This window comes from Somniosus microcephalus, chromosome 12 (genome assembly GCF_052327205.1).
Source record: "Somniosus microcephalus isolate GS21.2 chromosome 12, FLI_Smic_1.0, whole genome shotgun sequence".
In the NCBI taxonomy this organism is placed as follows: domain Eukaryota; kingdom Metazoa; phylum Chordata; class Chondrichthyes; order Squaliformes; family Somniosidae; genus Somniosus; species Somniosus microcephalus.
The window spans coordinates 203,555,885-203,563,231 of NC_140998.1; positions in this window are offsets into that span (position 1 = coordinate 203,555,885).

The window sequence follows — 7,347 nt, forward strand, 5'->3', positions numbered from 1 at the left end:
CTGGACAACCTACCAGTGGATGTAGTACACAGAAGGGACACAAGAGGGTGCACAGAGTTCAGGACTATGACGCCATACGATTGCAGACAGTGCGGCAATAGACACGTGGCAAGACAGTGTCGGGCTTATGGGAAGAACTGCGCAAAATGGAAAGGCAGGAATCACTTTGCTAAAATGTGCTGTTGGGAAGAGAAAACCAAAGGTAAAAAGACAGTGCATGCTATTGAGACTGAAGACATGGAATCGGAGACTTTGTATGTTGGAAATGTGCAAAATGACTTAAAACCAGGTAAAGATATGGAAAAGGAAGTACATTCCATAGGACTAAAGACTGAAGTTTATATAGCCCCCTTGCTGGTAAATGGCACCACTGTTCCCTTCAAGCTAGATACAGGTGCTAAGGCAAACCTCATAAGCTGGAATGATGCACGGAATCTCAAAGTGAGACCAAAAATACTGAACAAGGCAGTGGCTTTGAAGGTGTACAATGGACAAAGTATTGAAATAAAAGGAACGTGTAGGCTGAATGTTAAGGTAAAAAATCACATTCACCCATTGACGTTTGTTATAGTGCCTGAAGGACATGAGTCACTGTTGGGGGATAAGGCATGTGTGGATTTGGGCTTGGTAAAACGAGTCTATACTATTAATGAACTGAACTGTGTGCAGAGTGCCCCCAAGACAGTACAAATATAAAGCATGATGCTATAACACACAAGTACGCGGATGTATTTCAGGGTTTCAGAGCACTGCCCTTTACATGCTCCATCAAACTGAGAGATGACGCACAACCTGTGATTCACGCACCCAGGAGAGTTCCAGTGGCCCTCCGTGAGAAACTGCAGAAAGAGCTAGAATGCATGGAGGGACTAGGTGTCATAAAGAAGACTGAGGAACCGACTGACTGGGTAAATTCCATGGTTTGCGTCAATTCAAAAAAGACTGATAAATTGCGTGTCTGCATGGATCCCAAGGACCTTAACGTTAATATAAAAAGCGAGCACTATCAAATCCCAAAGAGAGAGGAAATAGTCAGCGAAATGACAGGAGCAAAATTCTTCTCCAAGATGGACACCTCGCATGGATTCTGGCAGCTGAAACTTGATGAAGAGAGAACTAAGCTGTGCACCTTTAACACCCCATTTGGTCGATACTCTTACCAGTGCCTGCCCTTCGGCATTAGCACCGCCCCAGAAATCTTCCACAGAGCAATGGAGCAAATCATCGAGGGCCTGGATGGTGTGCGGGTGTACGTGGATGATCTGGTAGTATGGGGCTCCACTCAGGGAGAGCACGACACCAGACTGGAAAAAACACTTCAGAGGATACGGCAGTAGGGACTCAAACTAAGTAAAGACAAATGTCAATTCAGCGTCAATGAAATCACATTCCTCGGGGACAAGATTTCTGCAGAAGGGATTCAGCCAGACAATTCAAAGGTAAACGCCATACATGACATGGAAAAACCGAAGGACAAGAAAGGGGTTCAGCGGGCCCTTGGCATGGTTAATTGCCTAGGAAAATTCATTCCAAATCTGGCAGTGAAAACCGGTCAGTTGAGAAAACTGCTGCACCAAGAGACAAAGTTCCAATGGGGACATGAACATAAGAATGAATGGAAGGGGCTGCTACACATTCTAGCAAGTGAACCCCTACTGAAGTTCTTCTGCCCTGAAAAGAGGACAAAAGTGTCCCTGGATGCCTCTAAGGATGGATTAGGGGCTGTCCTTCTACAGGAAGATGAAGGAGAATGGCGACCAGTGGCATATGCGTCACGCTCCATGATGGCTACAGAGTGACATTATGTGCAAATAGAAAAGGAGTGCCTGGGCTTGGCATTTGGGTGTGAAAAATTTCATACCTACATCTATGGACTTCCCAACGTTATCCTAGAAACTGACCATAAGCCACTGCTAGGGATCACAAAAAATAATCTGTGTGACATGTCATCACGGATACAGCGCCTAATGATGAGACTACAATGTTATGATTTTGAGCTCACATATGTGCCAGGGACACAAATGTTCATTTCAGGTACACTATCCAGGGCTGCACCTCGTGCCACACAAAACAATGAAACAGAAGAGGATGTGGACCTTCATGTGGATATGGTCTATTCAGCATTGCCCGCCTCACAGGACCAACTATCAAAGATAGCCACAGAGGCATCAAAGGACCCTGTTCTGAGGAAAGTGATGAGAAATCTTCAAGAGAGTTGGAAGAAAGGGTCATGTAAACAATATCATCATATTCAGTCTGAGCTTTCTGTGGTCAATGGACTACCGCTTAAGTGTGACAGGATTGTAGTGCCCATCTCTATGCGATGAGAAATGCTTAACAGGATACATGAAGGCCACCTGGGTGTAGAAAAGTCAAAAAGGAGGGCACGTGAGGCATTCTACTGGCCAAACATGATCTCTGATATTGCCCAGATGATCAGTGAGTGTGCTACACGTCAGGAGTATCAATACAAGTAAACCAAAGAGCCCCTCATTACCACTGAGCTCGCATCACAACCTTCGGAAAAGGCAGGAACTGATACTTTTCACTACGAAGGAAAAGACTATTTGTTATTTATTGATTATTACTCTAATTATCCTGAGATTGCTCTCCTACCCAGCACCACGTCAACAGCTGTGATAACTCACCTGAAGTCAATCTTTTCCAGGCAGGGCATCCCTCTACCTCTGGTCTCTGATAATGCCAGTCATGACTTTCAGTCGTTTGCTGCAGAGTATGAGTTTAAGCATGTAACCTCCAACCCACTCTACCCTCAAGCCAATGGAAAAGCGGAGAAGGGGGTGCAGATTGTGAAAAGACTATTAAAGAAAGCAGCACACAGCAACACTGACCCATATCTGGCCATGATGTCGTACAGGGCGGCCCCGCTGGAAAGTGGCAAGTCTCCAGCTGAGCTCTTACTGGGTCGCAAAATCCGTACTCGACTTCCCAGGCATGTCACAACTGATCACAGAGATGAGGTATGGGCAGACAAGGCCCGGAAACTTCAGCGGCAACAAAAAACGCTCCATGACCACACAGCCACTGCACTAGTGCCTCTACAGGAGAAGGATGTAGTTCGCATTGAAGGGCCTGGGTCATGGAATCAAAGAGCCACCGTTCTACAACAGGTTGCCCCCAGGTCATACAGTGTCATGACAGAAAATGACAATGTGTATCACAGAAACAGGAGGCACCTACTGAAAACCACCGAGACCTATCAGCCGCAGGAGGACAGAGAAGATGAGCTGATGATGGAAATCCGACAGAGTGATGAGGAGACGAGTGCAATGCCACAAAGTGATGAAGTACACAGGGGTGATAATGAGACAAGGGATCTGTGTGGTACAGACATGAGCTTAATGGACACAAATGGGTTGGCCCAGCAAATACCCGCTCAGCTACGCAGGTCACAGCACACCAGAAAGCCTGTCGTTAGACTCGACCTGTAGACAAGGGAAAGACTGTAAATAGCCAATGGACTTCTGGCTGTGGGTAGTGTTTATATGTACCGGCATTTATTGCAAGGTATAGCTACACTGACAGTTTTTACGTGTTGTTAATAGTAATTAATAGTAGTTACACTGACTGTTTTTATATGTTGCTAATATGTGTTCTATGTGTTATGTTATGTTTTGGTGTTTACTTTTTATGTCATCGTTGAGGGGGAAAGATGTACAGATAACTGTAGCTGTAGTAAAGACAGCTGCTTGACGGTAGCTGTAGTAAAGACAGCTGCTTGACGGCAGTCGGATAAATAGGAAGCCATCTTGGCCATGCTGCACTACTACACGAGCCGGCACTGACACAATACCTAATAAAGAGTACTCAACGATATCTACTCGTAAGCCTCTTAATAATACGAATTAAGATAACATTACACAGATACACAAAGTACACTTGGTACAGATACATAAAAACGCTTGGTACAGATACACTAAGGACACGTGGTAAAGATAAACAAAAAACACTTGGTACAAATGCACAAAGGACAACTGGTAAAGATACACAAAGAAAATGTGGTACAGATACACAAACGACACGTGGTACAGATACACAAATAACAGGTGGTACAGATACACAAAGGACACGTGGTACAGATAAACAAAAACACATGGTACAGATACACAAAAAACACGTGGAACAGGTTAAAAAAACACGTGGTACAGGTACACAAAGATTACGTGGTACATATACACAAAGAACACGTGGTACAGATACACAAAGGACACGTGGTACAGATAAACAAAAACACGTGGTGCAGATACGCAAAAACACGTGGTACAGATACACAAGAACACGTGGTACAGATCCACAAAGGACACGTGGTACAGATAAACAAAAACACATGGTACAGGTACACAAAGAACACCTGGTCCAGATACACCATATAACACATGGTACAGGTTCACAAAGGCCACGTGGTACAGATACACAAAAACACGTGGTACAGATACACAAAATCACGTGGTACAGATACACAAAGGACACGTGGCACAGATAAAAAAAGAACACGTGGTACAGATACAAAAAACAGGTGGTACAGATACACAAAATCACGTGGTACAGATACACAAAGGACACGTGGCACAGATAAAAAAAGAACACGTGGTACAGATACAAAAAACAGGTGGCACAGATACACAAAGGACACGTGGTAAAGATACACAAAGAACACGTGGTACAGATACACAAAGGACACGTGGTGCAGAGAAACAGAAACACGTGGAACAGATACACAAAGAACACTTGGTGAGATACACCAATAACACGTGGTACAGGTACACAAAGGACACGTGGTACAGATATACAAAAACACGTGGTACAGACACACAAAGTACACGTGGTAGAGATAAACAAAAACACGTGGTACAGATGCAGAAAAACACATGGTACAGATACACAAAGAACACGTGGTACAGATACACAGCAGTACGTGGTACAGATACACAAAGAACACATGGTACAGGTACACAAAAACACGTGGTACAGATACACAAAGAACACGTGGTACAGATACATAAAGAAAATGTGGTACAGATACACAAAGAACACGTGTTACAGATGCACAAAGAACAAGTGTTGCAACTATACCAAGAAGTATTAGTGCTTCGATTTAAACAAAATCCGTGTTGAAAAACACAAAATAGTGAGAGAAATTGTGTTTTTGAAGTGATCCCATTCATACTTCTGACAGTTCTGTTCGCAGAGACCTGTCAGAAGTGTGAACGGGGACTCCCTTCTTTGATTAGTTCCCCATGGCCCACCTGATCCCAGGGAAGCTTGCGAACCGCATGCACCCCTGGGATACCTGAGCATCTGCGCATTTCGGAGTGGAGAGGCCCAGGACCGGAAGGCTCGGGAACTACGGAGCCAGAAGTTAAGTGCTTCGATTTTTTTCGATCGAAGGCATCCGCCCGCAGGAAGCTACGGATCGAAATTTCAGGCCCAATATTTCATTCCCTTCGATGCGATACCGCCAGTTTTACGCTACCGCCCGCGATGAATTTCGAAGCTGGCTAGCGCACGGCTCTAGGTTTTCAATTGTTCTCTGGGATCCCGTGGCCATTGTTAACGCAAGTGCACTTTTTTCCAATGGGCTCGGTACTCACAGTTGTGCCGGGCCCTGGATTACCCTGCCAAGATCCGAACAGTTTGACCAGTTAGGAATGGGTTACTCGGCAGTGATCAGGAACAGGATCACTGGCTGTTTCGTTCCATTCAGTGTCGATTTCATTCTTAGTGTGGCCGAGGTCAGCCTGGTACCGACATGCGATTGAAGCAAGGGACCAGCTTACACCAGGCCTTAGACTGCATGTCTTAACTCTGATATACATCAGCGAGGGAACTAGGACATCATTAATTCATTGGTGTACAGCATTTGCGGTCATGCTGAAGACATGACAGTCACTGTATAAATTATCGTTATTCACGTGGACACAGGAGTGACAGCTGTCTGTATTGAATGAAGCTCCAGTCAGCAATGAGCTTGTCGATGATAATGTGGGAAAATGTGCGGTTATCCAATTTGGAAGAAAGAATGAAAAAGCAAATTATTATTCGAATGGAGTGAGACTACAAAATGCTGCGGTACAAAGGGATGTGGGGTACTTGTACATGAAACACAAAAAGTTAGCATGCAGGTACAGTAAGTAATCAGGAAGACTAATAGAATGATGGCCTTTATTGCAAGGTGTAAGGAGTGCAAAGGTAGGGAAGACTTGATGCAATTTTACAGGTTGCTGGTGAGACCACACCTGGAGTACTGTGTACAGCTTTAGTCTCCATATTTAAGGAAGGATATACTTGCATTAGAAGCAATGCAGAGAAGGTTCACTAGGTTGATTCTTGAGATGAATGGATTGATGTATGACGAAAGGCTGCGCAGGTTGGGCCTATATTCATTAGAAGCATAGAAGAAACATAGAAGATAGGAGCAGGAGTAGGCCATTCGGCCCCTGGAGACCGCTCCGCCATTCAATGAGATCATGGCTGATAATCCAAATTCAGTACCCTGTCCCTGCCTTCTCCCCATATCCCTTGATCCCCCTAGCCTCAAGAAATATATCCAACTCCTTCTTGAATATATTTAATGAATTGGCCTCAACTGCCTTGTATGGCAGAGAATTCCACAAGTTTACCACTCTGTGGGTGAAGAAATTCCTTCTCATCTCCGTCGTAAATGGCATACCCCTTATCCTTAGACTCTGACCCCTGGTTCTGGACTCCCCCGCCATCGGGAACATCCTCCCTGCATCTCGTCTGTCTAGTCCTGTTAGAATTTTATAAGAATTTCATTGGAGTGTAGAGGAATGAGAGGTGATCTTATTGAACTACATAAGATTCTGAGGTTGATGAACAGGGTGGATGCTGAGAGGATGTTTCCCCTCGTGGGGGAATCTAGAACTGGGAGCAAAGTTTCAGAATAAGGGGGCACCCTTTTAAGACAGAGATGAGGAGGAATTTCTTCTCGAAGAGGGTCGTGAATCTTTGGAATTCTGTACCACAGAGAGCTGTGGAGGCGGAGTCACTGAATATATTCAAGGTGGAGATTGACAGACATTTGAACTACAAGGGAGTCAGGGGGTCTGGGGAGAGAGCGGGAAAGTAGAGTTGAATCCAAGATTGGATCAGCCATGATCTTATTGAATGGCGGGGCAGGCTCGAGGGGCTGAATGGCCAACTCCTGCTCCTGTTTCTTATGTTCTTATGTTCTTATGATATCGTCGAGAGTTTTTCTTTCTGTTTCCCCTGATAAAAAAAAGAGCTAAATAAAATTACGCTAATTTAATCGTTGAGAATCCATCTGGATGGTTACAGAATAACACATCTTTTCAATTTAATGAA